The sequence below is a fragment of the Oryzias latipes genome, chromosome 18 (assembly GCF_002234675.1).
Source record: "Oryzias latipes chromosome 18, ASM223467v1".
Taxonomy (NCBI): domain Eukaryota; kingdom Metazoa; phylum Chordata; class Actinopteri; order Beloniformes; family Adrianichthyidae; genus Oryzias; species Oryzias latipes.
The window spans coordinates 25,292,139-25,312,716 of record NC_019876.2 but is presented as its reverse complement, the minus strand read 5'-3'; the positions used below and the strand labels follow the sequence as shown (position 1 = coordinate 25,312,716).

The following is a 20,578-nucleotide window of genomic DNA, read 5'->3' as shown; positions in this document are numbered from 1 at the left end:
CCCGCAGGTGATGACAGGTGCGCAGCTCCCGCGTAGCCTCCTGGTGATCGGCCCTGCAACACGTCCTCCAGCTGATCTTTCAGCTCCAGAAGCACCGACATGCCGTCGTCTTCTTCCTCCAACAATTCTTCTTGCTCACAAAACTTGATGATGAGTTTAACGAGAGCACGTCGCGTCTTTCCTCTCGCTCGTTCACCTTCCAAGATCTTGAAAAACTTGCACACCACACAGCTCTTTAACAGTCAGCTGGAAAAGTTTTTCTTTAATTTCGATGAGAAAGTCTTGTCTTTTTTCCGACATCCTTCAATATTCGTTCTTTCAAAAATCAAAAACAATAAATCTCTGTGAGACCTCCATATTGTTATGCCCGTCAAAAGTCGAGACGTGATGAAGAAAGAACAATTTATTTGCAGTCGAGAACTTCAACAACGACAACAAAAAAACAGAACAAAGTAATGAGAAAACGCATGAACAATCACAGCTGCTGGCCCTGATCTGCCCGTTAGTTTTTTTTAACAGCCCTTCTTCTAGCCTCTTTCAACCGATCTTTCCAACTGCCGCCCGCAATAGCCACGCGGCTGGAACACACACACGCAGATCATTTTTTTATGCCTCCCCACATTATTGTTCTCAAGTCTTGTTCTCTGGTTCTCACTTTCCAAGCTTTCTATTAATTACTACTTCTTCACCTCGTCTACAGGAAAAGTTGCCACGAGTGTCAACCTGGGTCCTACCTCCACACGACCAAATGCTTCTTCAAAGATCCAAAGCCTCCAGCCACACCATGAGTCCGAGCCGCACCAGGAGTCTGAACCGCGCCACGAGTCCGAACCGCGGCACGAGTCCGAACCGCGGCACGAGTCCGAACCGCGCCACGAGTCCGAGCTGTGCCACGAGTCCGAGCCGAGCCACGAGTCCGAGCCGTGCCATGAGTCAGAAGGCGCCACGAGTCCAAACCGCGGCACAAGTCTGAACCTCGCAACAAGTCCGAGCTGAGCCACAAGTCCAAACCGTGCCACGAGTCCGAGCCAAGCTACGAGTCCGAACCTCGCCACAAGTCTGAATCGAGCCACCAGTCCAAGCCGAGCCACAAGTCCGAGCAGCGCCATGACTCCCAGCCACAGCTCCAAGCCACGCAATGACTCCAAACCCAGCAACGATTCCAAGCCGCGCCAGGACTACAAACTCAGCAACGACTCCAAGTCGTGCCACGACTCCAAACTCAGGAACGACTCCAAGCCGTGCCACGACTCCAAACTCAGCAACGACTCCAAACTCAGCAACGACTCTAAGCCGCGCCACGACTCCAAACCGTGCAATGACTCCAAGCCGCGCCACGACTCCAAGCCGCGCCACGACTCCAAGCCGCGCCACGACTCCAAGCCGCGCCACGACTCCAAACTCAGCAACGACTCCAAGTCGCGCCACGACTCCAAGCCGCGCCACGACTCCAAGCCGCGCCACGACTCCAAGCCGCGCCACTACTCCAAACTCAGCAACGAGTCCGAGCCGTGCCATGAGTCAGAAGGCGCCACGAGTCCGAACCGCGGCACAAGTCCGAACCGCGCTATGAGTCCGAGCTAAGCCACGAGTCCGAACCGCGGCACAAGTCCGAGCTGAGCCACAAGTCCAAACCGTGCCACGAGTCCGAGCCGAGCTACGAGTCCGAACCTCGCCACAAGTCTGAATCGAGCCACCAGTCCAAGCCGAGCCACAAGTCCGAGCAGCGCCATGACTCCCAGCCACAACTCCAAGCCTGAAATGACTCCAAACTCAGCAACGACCCCAAGCCGCGCCAGGACTACAAACCTATCAACGACACCAAGCCCTGCCACGACTCCAAACTCAGCAACGACTCCAAGCCGAGCCACGACTCCAAACTCAGCAACGACTCCAAGCCGCGCCACGACTCCAAACTCAGCAACGACTCTAAGCCGCGCCACGACTCCAAACCGTGCAATGACTCCAAGCCGCACCACGACTCCAAGCCGCGCCACGACTCCAAACTCAGCAACGACTCCAAGTCGCGACACGACTCCAAGCCGCGCCACGACTCCAAACTCAGCAACGACTCCAAGCCGTACCACGACTCCAAACTCAGCAACGACTCCAAGCCGCGCCAGGACTCCAAACTCAGCAACGACTCCAAGCCGAGCCACGACTCCAAACTCAGCAACGACTCCAAGCCGCGCCACGACTCCAAACTCAGCAACGACTCTAAGCCGCGCCACGACTCCAAACCGTGCAATGACTCCAAGCCGCGCCACGACTCCAAGCCGCGCCACGACTCCAAACTCAGCAACCACTCCAAGTTGCGACACGACTCCAAGCCGCGCCACGACTCCAAACTCAGCAACGACTCCAAGCCGTACCACGACTCCAAACTCAGCAACGACTCCAAGCCGCGCCAGGACTCCAAACTCAGCAACGACTCCAAGCTGCTCATCAACTCTAAGCCGCGCCACGACTTCAAGCTGCGCAACAACTCCAAGCCGCGCCACGACTTCAAACTCAGCAACAACTCCAAGCCGTGCCACGACTCCAAACTCAGCAACAACTCCAAGCCGCGCCACAACACCAAGCCGCGCAACCACTCCAAGCCACACCACGACTCCAAGCCGCGCCATGACTCCAAGCCGCGCCACGACTCCAACCGCGCAACCACTCCAAGCCGTGACTCCAAACCGTAAAATGCAGTGACATGCACACACACACTTACACACACACTGTGTTTAGACACACAGAAGTACACACTTGCTGTAATGCTATCTGCCTCTTCAGTGTGTAAAAATGACATGTTCTGTTAAGGTAGATTGTATGCATTGACATCATTTGTACACCCTTACTTCAAAAGTGAGGAGGTGTTGACCTTCTACCTTTTCCACACTCATCAGGGGGTTCAATTTGATTCTTTCCTCTCGCTCGTTCACCTTCCAAGATCTTGAAAAACTTGCACACCACACAGCTCTTTAACAGTCAGCTGGAAAAGTTTTTCTTTAATTTCCATGAGAAAGTCTTGTCTTTTTTCCGACATCCTTCAATATTCGTTCTTTCAAAAATCAAAAACAATAAATCTCTGTGAGACTTCCATATTGTTATGCCCGTCAAAAGTCGAGACGTGATGAAGAAAGAACAATTTATTTGCAGTCGAGAACTTCAACAACGACAACAAAAAAACAGAACAAAGTAATGAGAAAACGCATGAACAATCACAGCCGCTGGCCCTGATCTGCCCGTTAGTTTTTTTTAATAGCCCTGCTTCTAGCCTCTTTCAACCGATCTTTCCAACTGCCGCCTGCAATAGCCACGCGGCTGGAACACACACACGCAGATCATTTTTTTATGCCGCCCCACATTATTGTTCTCAAGTCTTGTTCTCTGGTTCTCACTTTCCAAGCTTTCTATTAATTACTACTTCTTCACCTCGTCTACAGGAAAAGTTGCCACGAGTGTCAACCTGGGTCCTACCTCCACACGACCAAATGCTTCTTCAAAGATCCAAAGCCTCCAGCCACACCATGAGTCCGAGCCGCACCAGGAGTCTGAACCGCGCCACGAGTCCGAACCGCGGCACGAGTCCGAACCGCGCCACGAGTCCGAACCGCGCCACGAGTCCGAGCTGTGCCACGAGTCCGAGCTGTGCCACGAGTCCGAGCCGTGCCATGAGTCAGAAGGCGCCACGAGTCCAACCCGCGGCACAAGTCCGAACCTCGCGACAAGTCCGAGCTGAGCCACAAGTCCAAACCGTGCCACGAGTCCGAGCCAAGCTACGAGTCCGAACCTCGCCACAAGTCTGAATCGAGCCACCAGTCCAAGCCGAGCCACAAGTCCGAGCAGCGCCATGACTCCCAGCCACAGCTCCAAGCCACGCAATGACTCCAAACCCAGCAACGATTCCAAGCCGCGCCAGGACTACAAACTCAGCAACGACTCCAAGTCGTGCCACGACTCCAAACTCAGGAACGACTCCAAGCCGTGCCACTACTCCAAACTCAGCAACGACTCCAAACTAAGCAACGACTCTAAGCCGCGCCACGACTCCAAACCGTGCAATGACTCCAAGCCGCGCCACGACTCCAAGCCGCGCCACGACTCCAAACTCAGCAACGACTCCAAGTCGCGCCACGACTCCAAGCCGCGCCACGACTCCAAGCCGCGCCACGACTCCAAACTCAGCAACGAGTCCGAGCCGTGCCATGAGTCAGAAGGCGCCACGAGTCTAAACCTCGGCACAAGTCCGAACCGCGCTATGAGTCCGAGCTGAGCCACGAGTCCGAACCGCGGCACAAGTCCGAGCTGAGCCACAAGTCCAAACCGTGCCACGAGTCCGAGCCGAGCTACGAGTCCGAACCTCGCCACAAGTCTGAATCGAGCCACCACTCCAAGCCGAGCCACAAGTCCGAGCAGCGCCATGACTCCCAACCACAACTTCAAGCCACGCAATGACTCCAAACTCAGCAACGACCCCAAGCCGCGCCAGGACTACAAACCTAGCAACGACTCCAAGCCCTGCCACGACTCCAAACTCAGCAACGACTCCAAGCCGTGCCACGACTCCAAAGTCAGTAACGGCTCCAAGCCGCGCCACGACTCCAAACTCAGCAACGACTCTAAGCCACGCCACGACTCCAAACCGCGCCACGACTCCAAACCGTGCAATGACTCCAAGCCGTACCACGACTCCAAACTCAGCAACGACTCCAGGCCGCGCCAGGACTCCAAACTCAGCAACGACTCCAAATCGCGCCACGACTCCAATCTCAGCAACGACTCCAAGCCGTACCACGACTCCAAGTTGCGCCACGACTCCAAGTCGCGCCACGACTCCAAGCCGCGCCACGACTCCAAGCCGCGCCACGACTCCAAACTCAGAAACGACTCCAAGCTGCGCAACAACTCTAAGCCGCGCCACGACTTCAAGCTGCACAACAACTCCAAGCCGCGCCACGACTTCAAACCCAGCAACAACTCCAAGCCGTGCCACGACTTCAAACTCAGCAACAACTCCAAGCCGCGCCACAACACCAAGCCGCGCAACCACTCCAAGCCACGCCACGACTCCAAGCCGCGCCATGACTCCAAGCCGCGCCACGACTCCAACCGCGCAACCAATCCAAGCCGTGACTCCAAACAGTAAAATGCAGTGACATGCACACACACACTTACACACACACTGTGTTTAGACACACAGAAGTACACACTTGTTGTAATGCTATCTGCCTCTTTGGTTCATCGTACCTCCAACTCTTCACCCTCCTGATTGTGAACACCTAATGAAGACAATCAGTGTGTAAAAATGACATGTTCTGTTAAGGTAGATTGTATGCATTGACATCACTTGTACATCCTTACTTCAAAAGTGAGGAGGTGTTGACCTTCTACCTGATCCACACTCATCAGGGGGTTCAAATTGATGGCTGATCCAGGAGTCTGTCTGTCTCTGGAACAGGAGATGTCCAGTAAATGTCGTATGCTTTGTAGGGAAAATGACATAGAGGGGATCTGCTCTCTGCAGCTTATGTCCTTATATTCTTTCCCACAGCAACTTTGGACGACAGTTCTTCATTAAGATAACTTTTGCAACCGAGTGAACATCTGTAATGACTATCACCTTGTTCGTTTTTGTAACATGTGGGGCAAATGAATTGCTCAGAATCCTCTGTGTTGAGTTTAAGCTCCTGACAGGCTCCAATGAAATTTGTGCCTGGATCCGACCTCACTGTTTTGACAGGTCCCCTTGTGGTGCTGAAACGTCTGAGGCCATTGATGAAGCTTTGAGTTGTCATTGTCTCTATTACCTCAATCTGCACGGCTCTGGTGCTTAAGCATGTAAACATGATAGCCCATTGTTTATTCTGAACGTATCCTCCTCATGTTTTCCGAAATGTAACTGCCCATGGTCCAAAAACATCCAAGCCAACATGAAAGAATGGTGGTTCCATAGACAACCTGTCAGAGGGCAATTCTGACATCTTCTGATCTTCCAGCTTACCTCTTAGTCTTTTGCAGACTACACATTTATTTATTACACTGGACACAAGATGTTTCCCTCCAATAATCTATAGTCCAGCTGCTCTAACGGCGCCTTCAGTAAAATGTCGTCCTTTGTGTGCTGACTGCTCATGATATTTTCTGACCAAGAGTGTGGCAATCTGTGTCTTGGGAATGATCAGAGGGTATTTTTCATCAAAGGTCAGTCGAGGGAATACTGTCATGACACCGTAGACGTAGCAGACCCAGTAGCTGAAACCCGGAAGTAACTCTCGACAAGGAAGTGTGTGGAATGGTTTATTTAACCAAGGATAAATAAAGTTTCTCGGAGAACGTGGTAATCAGTTCCTCCGTGGAAACATCCTGAAGTTCTTGGGGCTGATGACGCTGATGACTACAGCGGAGATAGAGAGGCGCGACGCGAGGACGCGTCGGACCGTGGAGCCAGAGGGAGCGAGGCGTGGGCGCTGAAGACAGCGGGACCAACTTGAGGCGAGGCGTGGACGCCGAGGACGGCGGGACCGGCTTGAGGCGAAGCGTGGACGCCGGGACCAGCTTGAGACGAGACGTGAGCGCCGAGGACGAAGAAATCAGCGTGGAGTGAGGAACCAGCGTCACCAATGGAAGGAACCGGAGTGAGTATAACGAACTGGCGCTGGATACTGATGAGGAGCTCCCTTATGAAGACCGGCAGGATGATGAAGAGATGAAGGTCAGATGGTTCCAGTCAGCAGAGCAGGAGTGCTGGGGAGGGGGAGGTGAACTGACAGGCACCGTGACAGTACCCCCCCTCAACGACCGCCTCCAGGCAGTCCGGGACGGCGATACGGGTGGGCCCGGAAGAAGTCTTCCAGGAGGGAACGGTCCAGGATCATGGAGCGAGAGATCCAAGAGCGCTCCTCTGGACCGTAACCCTCCCAGTCCACGATGTACTGGAAACCGCAGCCCCGGCGGCGAATGTCCAGAACCCGACTGACCGTAAAGGCAGGGGCACCGTCGATGAGCCGGGCGGGTGGTGGGGAAGTGGACGGCGTGCACAAGGGACTTTCCTGGAAGGGCTTGAGTTGAGAAATGTGGAAAGAGGGATGTATTCTCAAAGCTGCCGGGAGCCGCAACCTAACACAGGTCGGGTTTATGACCCTCTCGATGACGTAAGGACCTATGCAGCGGGGTGCCAGTTTACGAGAGGTGACTTGGAGAGGGATATTCCTGGAAGAAAGCCAAACCTTCTTACCAGGTTAATAGTCTGGAACCACTCTCCGACGACGGTTGGCCATCCGGCAGTTACTCTCCCGGGTACGTAGGAGAGCGGACTGAGCCGGACGCCAAACGCGCCGGAGGTGATGTTGCACAGAGGGAACTGCCAGATCCAGCTCTTGAGATGGGAATAGAGGGGGTGAATAACCGAATGAAGCCTCAAAATGTGACATACCGGTGGCAGAGGAGGGATGATTGTTGTGGGCGTACTCAATCGATACCAGAAACTTGGACCAACTGGAATGATTCTGAGCATCCAGGCAACGAAGAGCGTCTTCTAACTCCTGGTTGGCTCGTTCGGCTTGGCCGTTCGATTGTGGGTGATATCCCGTGGTGAGGCTAACAGTAGCACCCAAGGCAGAGCAAAAGGTTCTCCAGACCTGGGATACAAACTGGGGACCCCTGTCAGAAACAATGTCCTTGGGTATCCCATGATGCCTGAAAACGTGGTGGACCAGAATGTCGGCCATTTCGGCAGCCGTGGGGAGCTTAGACAGGGGGATGAAGTGAGCAGCCTCAGAGAAACGGTCAACAATGGCCAGGATGACAGTGTTACCTTCAGAAGGTGGTAACCCCGTGACAAAGTCCATGGCAAAGTGGGACCAAGGGCGCTCGGCAAAGGGCAGACGATGGAGGAGTCCGGCCGGAGGTGAGTTGGAAGTTTTGGACCTAGCACAAACAGTACAAGCGGCGACAAAGTCCCTAACATCCTGCTCCATAGTAGGCCAGAAAAACCTGCGTTTGATGAGATTGAGTGTCCTAAGGGCACCCCCATGGCAGGATACACAGGAAGTGTGGCCCCAGACCAGGACGTTAGAGCGAAGAGAGGAGGGCACATATAATGAGTTGGCGGGAGGAAGAGGGTGATCGGGCTCCTCATCTTGGGCCTGTAGGACACGTGTCTCGATATCCCAGGTGAGATTACTGATTACACAGGAGGGAGGAATAATGGGAGCGGCCTCCTGTTGGTCGTGGGAATTATAAAGGCGACAAAGGGCATCAGGCTTGAACTTTCTACTACCGGGTCTGTACGTGACGGTGAAAAAAAAATGATCAAAAAAGAGGCACCAACGGGCCTGGCGGGAGTTAAGACGTTTGGCGGTGCGGAGGTAGGCGATGTGTTTATGGTCAGTCCATACTATAAAGGGTTGTTCCGCTCCCTCAAGCCAGTGACGCCACTCCTCTAACGTAAGTTTGATAGCAAGGAGTTTGCCATTGCCAACATCATAATTTTGTTCCGCAGGGGACAGTTTGCGAGAGAAGTATGCGCACGGCTTGAGTTTCTCAGTGGATTCCTCACGTTGAGATAAAACAGCTCCGACCCCGGTATCAGAGGCGTCAACTTCGACAATAAATTGGCGTTGAGGGTTAGGTTGTATGAGAATGGGAGCAAAGACGAACATTTTCTTCAGTTTATCAAACGCGGCTTGGGACTCCGGACCCCAAATAAAAAGTTTATTAATGGACGTAAGCTGGGTAAGAGGAACGGCAAGGCTACTGTAATTGCGGATGAATCGACGATGAAAATTGGCCCACCCCAGAAAACGTTGAAGTTGCTTACGTGAGTCGGGAGTTTCCCAGTTAGACACGGCGGAAACTTTGAGTGGGACGGGGCAGATGTTGCCAGTTTCAATAATAAACCCAAGAAAGGAGACAGAGGGTACGTGAAATTCGCACTTCTCGGCTTCAACAAAAAGTTGATTCTCGAGAAGGCGTTCGAGGACCTGACGAACGTGGAGAGTGTGGAGTTCCTGATTAGATGAATAAATGAGGATGTCGTCCAGGTAGACGAACACAAACCTATTGAGAAAATCACGGAGAATGTCTTAACAAGATTTTGAAAGACAGCAGGGGCATTGGTGAGCCCAAAAGGCATCACCAGATATTCAAAATGCCATAGAGGGGTGTTAAAAGAAGTCTTCTATTCGTCCCCCTCCCTCATACGGAAGAGATGATACGCATTACAGAGATCTAATTTAGTAAATAAACGCACCTCCTGAACGGAGTCTAAGGCAGAACTGATGAGTGGCAAGGCGTATTTGTTTTTATTAACCGTGATCTGGTTTAGATCTCTATAGTCGATGCAAGGCCGCAAGGTCTTATCTTTCTTCTGAACGAAGAAGAAGCCAGCAGCGACGGGAGAAGAGGAGGTACGAATGTGACCTGAGGAAAGGGACTCATGAATATATTACTCCATAGCGATCTTTTCAGGGCCGGGCAAATTTAATAAATGTCCCTTGGGGAGAGTGGCGCCGTTTAATAACTCGATGGAGCAATCATAGGGTCTGTGGAGAGGCAAGGCACTAGCCTTGTTTTTGCTGAAAACATTTTTAAGATCATGATAACAAGGTGGTACCTTGGAGAGGTCGATCTCCTCAGGAACGGGATCGAGATCGGGAGATACCGAAGGAATGGCAGAGCAAAGGCAGTTGGCTAGACAGTGGGTGCTCCAGTTGGTAATGTGGTGGTTAGCCCAATCGAACTGAGGATTGTGGCTGTGAAACCAAGGGAAACCTAGGATGACAGGAGACTGAAGAGTTTGAGCGATGTAAAATAGTATGATTTCGTGGTGGTTACCGGAGGTGATAAGTTGAACCGGTTTGGTACGATGGGTGATGCGGGTGAGTAACTGACCGCCCAGGCCAGCCGCTTTGACAGGATGGTACAGCTGTTCTGTGGGGAGACTGAGTTTGGAAACCAGAAAACTGTCAATAAAGCTCTGTTCGGCTCCAGAATCAATAAGGGCCTGACATGAATGGGTTTGAGACTGGTGATGTAGTTTGACAGGAACATAAAGGAAATTCTTTTCCTGGACAACAGTAGGAGGACCCTCCCGCGGCCTGTCTTCTAGCGGGGGGTTCTGGAATTTAAACGTAAAGTGCATTGTTGAACATGATGACCGGATTGTCCACAATAGAAGCAGGTACTTTCTTCTATGCGTCTACGGCGCTCCACCGGAGTGAGCTTAGAATGTGCGATCTGCATTGGTTGGCTGACGTCTTCGCGTGGGCTGGCAGAAGATGGTTCTGACGTGGGGAGTTGAGAGACAAAGTTGGTAACAGTTCTTTTTTCTGGTCGTGATCGTTCTACCTGGCGTTCACGGAGCCAAACGTCGGAACGTAAGGCCGCAGTAACGAGCTCTTCTAAGGTTCTAGCTTCCGGCTGTGAACAAAGATGGTCTTTGATCTGATCGTTTAGTGACTGATAGAAAACCCCTTTGAGGGCAACGTCTGGCCATCCAGCCTCCACCACTAGGATGCGAAAGTCAATTAAGTGTTCACTTACGGATCGGCTGAGTTGACGTAATCCCAAAAGGCAGCGGGTAGCCTCCTCTGTTTTGTGGGATTGGTCAAAGACCAATCGAAACTCCCCAATGAAGCATTCGAAGGGAACTTGGAAAATAGGGTAAGCTGTTAAATAAGCCTGAGCCCATTGAAGGGCTTTACCTCTGAGGAAATTCACTACTAGAGTAAATTTACAGTGGTCAGCATGGTAATACCGCGGGGCCTGCTGAAAAATTAATTGGCACTGTAGGAGAAACCCACCGCATGAGTTAAGGTCACCTTGGAATGGTTCAGGTTGTAAACGAAAGTTCTCTTGGGTCCATGAGGTGGTGGATAGTTTAGAGCTTCCAGCTCCGGAAGGTGGGGACTTTGAAGTAGCGCTAGCCGACTGTTGGTTAGTTAGCTCAACCAGGCTTGGGAAATGCTGTCCAGACAGCGAAAAAGATCTTGCTGCGTGGAAGCCATCTGGTTGAGAGATTCCATTGGTGGCCGAGAGCTAAACTCTGCTGGGTAACGGCGAGGTGGAGCCCTTCCGGGTCAGCTGGGTATGGGTGAGGGCCAGTTCATTCCGTCATGATGTCGTAGACGTAGCAGACCAGTAGCTGAAACCCAGAAGTAACTCACGAGAAGGAAGTGCTGGGAATGGTTTATTTTACCACGGATAAATAAAGTTTCTCTGAGAACGTGGTGATCAGTTCCTCCGTGGAAACATCCTGAAATCCTTGGGGCTGTTGACGCTGAGGACAGCGGAGACAGAGAGGCGCGACGCACGGATGCCAGAGGGAGCGAGGCGTGGGCGCTGAAGACAGCGGGACCAACTTGAGGCGAGGCGTGGACGCCAAGGATGGCGGGACCGGCTTGAGGCGAGGCGTGGACGCCGAGGACGGCGGGATCAGCTTGAGACGAGGCATGGTTAGACCCCAGGTGCTGCACGCTTAGGACCCTCTGCAGTTCGCCTACCGGGCAGAGGTTGGAGTAGAGGATGCCATCCTCTTCCTCCTACACAGAGCCCACTCACATCTGGACAAGGGAAAAGGCACTGTAAGGATTACTTTCCTGGACTTTTCCAGTGCCTTCAACACTATCCAGCCCCTTGTACTCCAGGAAAAACTCTCCAGTATGCGAGTGGACCCGTGCCTGGTTGCTTGGATTTCCAGCTACCTCACTGACAGACCACAGTACGTCAGGCTGAAGGACATCACGTCTGACACTGTGGTCAGCAACGTGGGAGCTCCACAGGGGACTGTACTTTCCCCTTTCCTCTTCACCCTGTACACCGCGGACCTCTGCTACAACTCGGACACGTGTCACATCCAGAAGTTCGCAGATGACACAGCCATCGTGGGGTGTATCAGTGGCGACGAGGAGGAGGAGTACAGGAGCCTGGTGATGGATTTTGTTGTCAGGAGCCACAAAAATAACCTACAGCTCAACACCTCCAAGACTAAGGAACTGGTCGTCGACTTTGGGAGGGACAGACCCAACCCCAGACCAGTTCTGATAGGAGTGGAGGAGGTGGAGGTCGTGCAGACCTATAAATATCTTGGGCTGTGGCTGGACAACAAGCTGGACTGGACGAACAACACGGGGCAGCTGTACAAGAAGGCCCAGAGCAGGATGTACTTCTTGAGAAGGTTAAGATCCTTCAACATCTGCAAGAAGCTCCTGGGGATCTTCTACCAGTCTGTGGTCGCCAGCGCTCTAACCTACGCTGTGGTGTGCTGGGGGGGGGTTGCACCTCAAAGACAGACTTCTCCAGGCTGGAGAAGCTGATCAGGCGGGCTGGTTCTGTGGTTGGCACAAGGCTGGACCCTCTGACTACTGTAGCAGAGAGAAGGACACTAAAAAAACTAACATGTATCCTGGACAATGCCACCCACCCTCTGCACACGACCATCAGTAGCTAGAGAAGCACCTTCAGCAAGAGGCTGCTCCTCCCAAGGTGCAGGACTAATAGATTGAGAAACTCCTTCGTCCCCTGTGCAATCAAACTCTTTAACCACCACTTAGGAGGGGGGAGGGCAACAGAAAAGGAAAGGGAAAGGGCCTGAATGACCTTTTTTTTTTGTATATGCTGTTTTGCAGATATTTAAACTGTTTCTTACTGTTCTAATTTTTCTAGTTACTGTGCTGCTTTTTCCTATGTGTATGTCAACCAGTGCTGTATGTGATGGAGATGTCAATTTCCATGCAGGAAACTCCCAAATGGATAAATAAAGTTGTCTGTCTGTCTATCTATCTATCTATCTATCTATCTATCTATCTATCTATCTATCTATCTATCTATCTATCTATCTATCTATCTATCTATCTATCTATCTATCTATCTATCTATCTATCTATCTATCTATCTATCTATCTATCTATCTATCTATCTATCTATCTATCTATCTATCTATCTATCTATCTATCTATCTATCTATCTATCTATCTATCTATCTATCTATCTATCTATCTATCTATCTATCTATCTATCTATCTATCTGGTTGCCGAGGACGGCGTAACCAGCTTGGAGCGAGACGTGAGCGCCGAGGATGAAGAAATCAGTGTGGAGTGAGGAACCAGCGTGACCAATGGAAGGAACCAGAGTGAGTATAACAAACTGGCCCTGGATACTGTTGAGGAGCTCCCTTATGAAGACAGGCAGGATGATGACGAGATGAAGGTCAGCTGGTTCCAATCAGCAGAGCAGAAGTGCTGGGGAGGGGGAGGGGAACTGACAGGCACCGTGACAAATACGGCCACCCACCCCCAATGCCCGTCTTTGTCCATAAATGGAGACAAATTCCGGAGTGAGCCTTTTGTGGAAATTTGTTCTCCTCTATTGAGACATTGACACTCCCCTTTAAAGGCATCATGTTGAGCATTTTTGATTATGACTGTCACTGCCTGCTCTATCATCAGGTATCATATCATACTCTATCAAGGTGGGTAGAGAAAGCTGAGTGAGATTCAACAATGAAATGACTGGCATGTCTCCCTCTTGCTTCAACAATGCCTGAACATGTCTTTAACGTATATGGTTCCAGGTTCCCTTTAATGTCAAAGAGGTCAAAAAATTCTCTTTTGGCTAGTGAGCGATTACTTTGATTATCTAGGACCACATACATCTCAACTGCTTTCTCTATTTGGCCTGATGGATATGCCTTGACCAAACATATTTTAGAGCATGACCTTGTGCTGACTGATCCACCACAGATTTCGGTGCATTTCGACGTCAGATCAGGCAAGTTTGAGTTTATTTGCTCCCCGCCATGATGTTAAATGGCTACAGGATCTTTCGTTCTCAGAGGAATGGGTTCTGGATGTAGAGCTGTGTTATGTCTATCGCTGCCGCAAACTGTACATTGAACAGCTGTATGACAACCTTTAGCCAAGTGGTAGACAGATGAACAGCACTTGAAACAGATTGCTCGTTTCCACTTTCTTAGGTGGACATCTCCCAAACTTGTGCCTCAACTAGTGCTGCCACAGATGCTTTCTGTGTTTTGAGGACATGCAATTCAGTGTCCAGATCTGCTTTCATTTTTAGCTGTTCAGCTTGTTGTTTTAGGATGTTTGCTTCCTTTTGTGCAAAAGACAGTTGGGTTCGTGCTGCTTCTGCTTTAGCTCTTGCTCTAGCAGCGCTGTAGGTGATGATGTAAGCTGGCTGGAGCGTAAAGAGCTGGAGACTTTTGATCTTGTCTCCAATGTCTCTTCCAAATCAGCTGCAGATCTTGCCATAATTGAAGTTTCATTTCCAAATAGGACGTGATGATTTAATGCCTTTTTACTATTAAGCCCTCCGTGAATGTATGATTCATTTTGGCTTATAGACAACAGTTCTTCAGAAAGACGTTATGAGACTTCTTTGTACTGAAGATTTATTAACTTTCTCCTGAGACCACTGTAAAACTAAGACAGAGAAAGCATACTTATGAGTGTATTATATATGCATACAATCCATGTTGTTCAACATACAGACATTTGATAACAAATTAAGTATTTAAAGTGAAAGATGAACCTAAAAGACCTAAGGCCGCAAGCTCTGTGCTATCACGAATAGCTAACATGAACATTTCCGGTTCCGGGTTACAACGCAGACGCGTGGGGACTCACGGCGGCTATACAACTATCTTCAAATGACATAAAAAGTTGATTTTCTCCAAAACAGAGAGCTGACCATGGCCCCCAAGAAAACCCAGGAATACGAAGACCTTAAAAAGATTCTTGATGATATCAAAGCAACGCTGTATCCCTTTATGGAACAAGTGAATGCTAAGCTAGCTCCACTGATTGAACTGATGGAAGAATTCAGAAGATTTCGGGCTCAAAACGAGCAACGAGAAAACCGGGTCGACATTCTGGAGAAAAGACTGGGCGATGGGGAACAACAAGTAAGGAGGAATAATGTCATTCTCACTGGAGTACCGATCAAACCTCGGGCAAAGGCAAAGCTAAGTTACAGAAGGCCTTCTGTAACTGATAGGTTGACGTAAGATGTACGTTTTTTATACATTTTTCAAATCTTTTACTATATTAAACGATCAAAGGTGTACTCTATGTAACCAGAGAACGCCAGCATCATCAGATGAGCTCCACCAGTAGCTGCTTGTAAAAAATATGTTAAAAGGTAAGATGTTGCATGAAAAACTATTGCCATTCTTATAAACAGTGTTCTCCTGTGTTGACTTGTTGGGGCCAAAAACAAGATCAGCTGGAGGAGCTCCTGCAGCTTTTCCATGTGTTTTTCTGCTCCTGAAAGCTACAGGAGGCAGTTGGAAAACACTGCTTTTGTCAGGTACCTCCGGGGGTCCTCTCCCCCTCCCCTCTCTTCTCTGCTTTCCAGATTGAACCTTCACCAGCATTCGTGGCCAGTTCGTTGCCCCTCTATGGTGCATTACCTGTTCTCAAGTCTTGTTCTCGCTTTCCAAGCTTTAATTACTGCTTCCCCACCTCGTCTACAGGAAAAGTTGCCACAAGTGTCGTCCTGGGTCCTACCTCCAGACAAGCAAATGCTTAATCAAAGATCCAAAGCCTCTAGCCACACCACGAGTCCGAGCCGCACCAGGAGTCCCAGCTGAGCCACGACTTCAAACCGTGCTATGTCTCCAAGCCACGCCATGACTGCAAGCCACGCAACGACTCAACTCTTGTCTTGTTCTCTTTTTCTCCCTTTTCAAGCTTTCTATTTCTCCACCTCGTCTGCAGGACAAAATGCAATGAGTGTCAACCTGGGTCGTACTTTCACACAAGCAGACAATGCTTCATTAAAGATCCAAAGCCTCCAGCCACACCAGGAGTCCAAGCTGCGTCATGGCTCCAAGCCACACCACGACTCAACTCAAGTCTCAACTCCAAGCCACACCACGACTCTAAGTCGCACAACGACTCACCTCAATTCTTGACTCCAAGCCACGCCTATTAAACCTGATAAGTTATTTGTAAGTTGTGATGCATTATAATTACTGAAGTTACTATTTTTTCCGAAATATACAAGATACTCATGGGGGAAATAACTGAAATTAATTGAATACCCTCTGTCAAAAGTTGATGAGTGTCCCCACCGTCAGCATCATGAGACAGTTAAACTGTCGCTCCTGTTCTTCATCCCATCCAAGTACAGGGAGCTTGGAGTGCCCTTGGTATAGTTCTAATTGGTCTCCTTACCTACCACTGGAAAGGGTAAAGGTAGCACTAAATTTTGTTGCGTGTGTCTTTGTGTATAAATTCATCCAAAGTTAATAGTTCTCCCTGTGCATGCGAGGGTAATCGTCCAAAAACATGCTTCATAGGTTAGTTGGTCAACTTAAATTGTCCCTTGGTGTAAATGTGAGAGTGCATTGGTGTGTGATTGCGGACACTCTACCCTGCGACAGACTGGCAACCTGTCCAGCATGATGTCCCCTGCTTTTGCCCACAAGTGCATAGTCTGCGGCAGCCCCGTGACCCCGAAAGGGACAAAAACGGAATAGAATATAAATCAATTCTAAGGGGGAGAGGCATATTAAAACTAAATTGAATTCCAACTTCCTGTTCTCCTTCAGTCTTGCTGCAGCTCAGCGTTCGCCTTCATCTTATGCCCCCCCTCCCTGCCCGCAGCCGCCTGGTCTAACCAGCGTTACAGGCGAGGCGCTGGTTCATCTCAAACACGTTTATCGTTGCATTTTCCCCACGTATTTTTGGTGTGTCCAAGACTAAATCTTGTTGTTGCTCGCACGTGTTTCATGTTAAAGCCCTGTTAGCTGTCACGCATGTAAGTGTGGGACATTTATTCTCCACAGTGACCCATCTCCTGAGGGAGCGGTGTGCTGCAGTCACAGCTACGCAATAGAACCGTTTGGTTGGGGTTAACACGTCATCGCACGTAACTGTAACCTCAACCCTCCTCGGGGTCCGTGTGACCCAGAAACAAGTTCAGCTCTGACTGCATGTGTTTAGAAAATTACATGCAATTAAATACGCTCTAAAAAGGAAAGTAACAAAGTCCTAAATCTGGTCCGGGGAGGGGGCTGTCAGGTTTCCTGCCTTAAATGTTCCCCTGCTTTACGCCCGCTCAATCTCACGCCCCGAGAGTCATATACCCAACTATGATTGGTTGGTTCGTCAGCTCCGCGCACGACACTGAAAAGGTGTCATTGATACAAACTGGCGGGACAAATTAACATCAAACTTTCATTTAAGGCAGGGGCTGCAAAATATCATCTTGAGGGCCGCAAATAGCTGCAAGTTTGAGACCCCTGGAGTAGAGGACTACTTTGTTTTCCTTTTTATTCACTGTAGAAAATGTATGTTCTAATATCTTATTCTTCATTATGTTACAGCTTTATCTTTAGTGTGAAGTGAACTCATTTTGAACTATCAAGACTTATAGTCCTGTGACATTCCTTTATGGTTACAGTTTTGTCTTGATTGACACTGCAGCACTCAGAAAAGTGATGTCCCAAATGAAAACAAAAACATGGGGGCGCGACCGACACTCGCGGCGGCCTGTCCTAGCAACAATGCAGTGCAATCGTGTGTTAATGTGGATTTTAATGTGACTTTTAGTGTTTTGAATGTAAACAGTACGAAAGAGAGGCTAGTGTATCAGCGACAGCTTCTTTTGGAACTCGGAAACAAGTAATACCAAAACGACAAACATCTGCTCATTTTGCTGGGCGAGCTCGGACTCCTACGAAGAGCAGGCCACAAGAGGCCTGCCGGCAACTCCGGAACAACATCCCAAGGAAAGCACCGAAAGCGGTGCGACAGGACGCAGAAACGAGGCAAACATGGAGGGGTTAAAGCTAGGCTAGCAGCTAAGCCACACAAGCCGGCAATTCCCACACTCCTGCTAGCGAACGTACGATCCCTCGACAACAAGAAGGACTACATCAGATTATGGAGAGCTTCCCAACACAGCATGAGGAACTGTTGTGTTTTGGTTCTCATGGAATCCTGGCTGAATGAGAACATAACAGACGCTACGATCCAGCTGGAGGGGCTAACGACGCACAGAGCGGAGAGACTAGCTTCACTAACCGGTAAACAAATGGGCGGCTGGCTAGTTGTTTACACCAACAATCTATGGTGCCAAGACGCCATGGTGGTTTCGACCCATTGTTCGCCACACCTGGAGTCCCTGTCTGTGAAATGCCGACCCTTCTACATGCCGCGGGAGCTAACAGCTGTGATCATATAAGCTGTTTATGTACCACCGAGTGCTAACACTAAGGAAGCCATGGCGGAGCTGCACAACAACATCAGCGAACTTCAAAGGGATTATCCCAACGCCTTCTTCATAGCGGCTGGCGACTTCAATCAGGCAAGTCTGACATCAGTTCTGCCTACATTCTACCAGCATGTGGACATTGCAACCAGAGGACCCAACACACTACATCTAGTGTATACGAACATTAAAAATGCATATAAAGCTGCTACCCTCTCCCACGTCTGCAACTCCGATCATCTGGCTGTTATGCTAAACCCAGCCTACAAACCTAGGGTCAAGCAGGAGCAGTCAGAGGTCAGAGAAATTAGAATTTGGCCACAAGAAGCAAGTTCAGCTCGCAGGACTGCTTTGAGACCACTCACTGGGACATTTTCAGGGAAGCAGCAACCCACAATAATATCACCGACCTGCAGGAATATACAGTGTCCGTCATTGACTACATCAGGAAATGTGTGGATGATGTGAAAGTGGTCAAGACCATCAGGACAAGACAAAACTGTGAACCTTGGCTAACAGGAGAAGTTCGTTCCCTGTTGAGAGCCAGGGACAAGGCATTTAAATCCGGAGATGCAGCAGCATATAGTCTGGCAAGGAAAAACCTGTCACGGGGGATCAGAGAGGCGAAGAGGCTGTACATACAAAAAACTGATCAGCCACTTCGTGTGTGAGAAAGATTTACGTCAACTGTGGCAGGGGTTTCGGAACATCACAGACTATAAGCCCCCACCCTCAACAATGTGCCAGAACAACCGCTCCCTACCGGAAGAACTGAAGAACTTCTACGCCCGGTTTGAAGTTAACAACTCCACCCAGGCACAGATGCTCCCGCTGTCTTCCAGCGACACAGCATTGCAGCTGTCAACCGCTGAGGTGAGGAAGGCCTTCTCCACCATCAATCCCCGAAAAGCACCTGGCCAACATCCCTGGACGGGTTCTGAAAGACTGCGCGGAGCAACTGAAAGATGTCTTCACCGACATCTTTAACACATTACTCAGGCAGGCATTTGTACCCACCTGTCTTAAAACTGCTGTTATTACTCTGGTCCCAAAGAAGTCAAATCCAACCTGCCCAAGCGACTTTCGCCCCGTGGCCCTCACACCCATTGTGACCAAATGTCTGGAGCACTTGGTCCTAAAGCACATTAAGAACAGTCTTCCCAGAAACATGGACCCTTTACAATTTGCATACAAAGCAAATCGATCCACGGAAGATGCCATCTCCACCACTCTCCACCTCACTCTGTCACATCTGGAAAGAAAAAACTCCTACGCTAGAGTCCTCTTCATCGACTTCAGCTCGGCTTTTTACACCATCATTCCACAGCAGCTGGTGGAGAAGCTGAAGCTACTAGGAGTGGACACGGCAACCCACAACTGGACACTCAGCTTCCTGACAGACAGGCTGCAGACAGTCAAGATCGGCAGACACACATCCAGGCCCATCTCAGTGAGCACGGGCAAACCACAGGGGTGCGTCCTGAGCCCACTGCTGTTCAGTCTGCTCACACATGACTGCACAGCTCAATACAGCACCAACCACATTGTCAAGTTTGCAGACGACACAACAGTGATCGGTCTCATAAGCAACAACGACGAGTCTGCTTACAGAATGGAGGTGGAGCAGCTAGCAGGGTGGTGCACATCTCATAACTTCCAGATCAATGTGGACAAAACAAAAGAAATGGTGATTGACTTCAGGGCATCTGGCAATCCCCCCCACTCACATCTGACCATAAACGGTGCTGCTGTGGAGATGGTCGACAGCGTCAAGTTCCTGGGGGTGCACCTCACTAATGACCTGTCCTCCTCCACCAAATCCACAAGGGTCATCAAAAAAGCACAGCAGCATCTCCATCCCCTCCGGAGACTCAAGGCCCGTACACACCGGAACGAATATTCGCCAGGCGTTATTCGCCAGCGTTTTTTGTGTTCACACCCAGGCGATTTTCGCTCACATTGAGCTGAGCGAACATGGAATTTCATTCCCTGACATTAGATGGCGCTTAATGTAAACAGAAATACTCCTGTACACAAGGTGGTACTGCGCAACTTTAAGCTTCTTAAACTCGCTTTTCCCTCAGAAGAAAAGAGCAAGTATTTACGCGCTTGTCAGAATCATACAAAGAAAACATGAATATTTCAAGCACCAGTAGCTCCAACTGGTGCTTGGTTCGGGGATATTTTAGAATGTCCTTCATTATTTCTTCGCGGCTGTGTAGATGCAACTTGGCGTCTATCTTCTTCGCTGGTATGTGTGCTCAGCAAGGCAGTTTTGTGTTTGTGTTTTGTGTTGACGTGTGTCGTTTTTTCGCGTCGGTTTGCACACTCACATTGGTGCCCTTTGTTTAGTCA

The 20,578-nt window shown here is 50.0% G+C and overlaps 1 long non-coding RNA gene across 1 annotated transcript; it reads left to right on the top strand.

The window, feature by feature from the left end:
• Window positions 1–12,958: 12,958 nt before the first annotated feature.
• LOC110014245 lies at window positions 12,959–15,955 on the top strand. The gene is made up of 2 exons (XR_002289369.1): window positions 12,959–13,121; window positions 15,480–15,955. It is a non-coding gene; the product is annotated as an uncharacterized LOC110014245 (long non-coding RNA).
• Window positions 15,956–20,578: the final 4,623 nt, after the last annotated feature.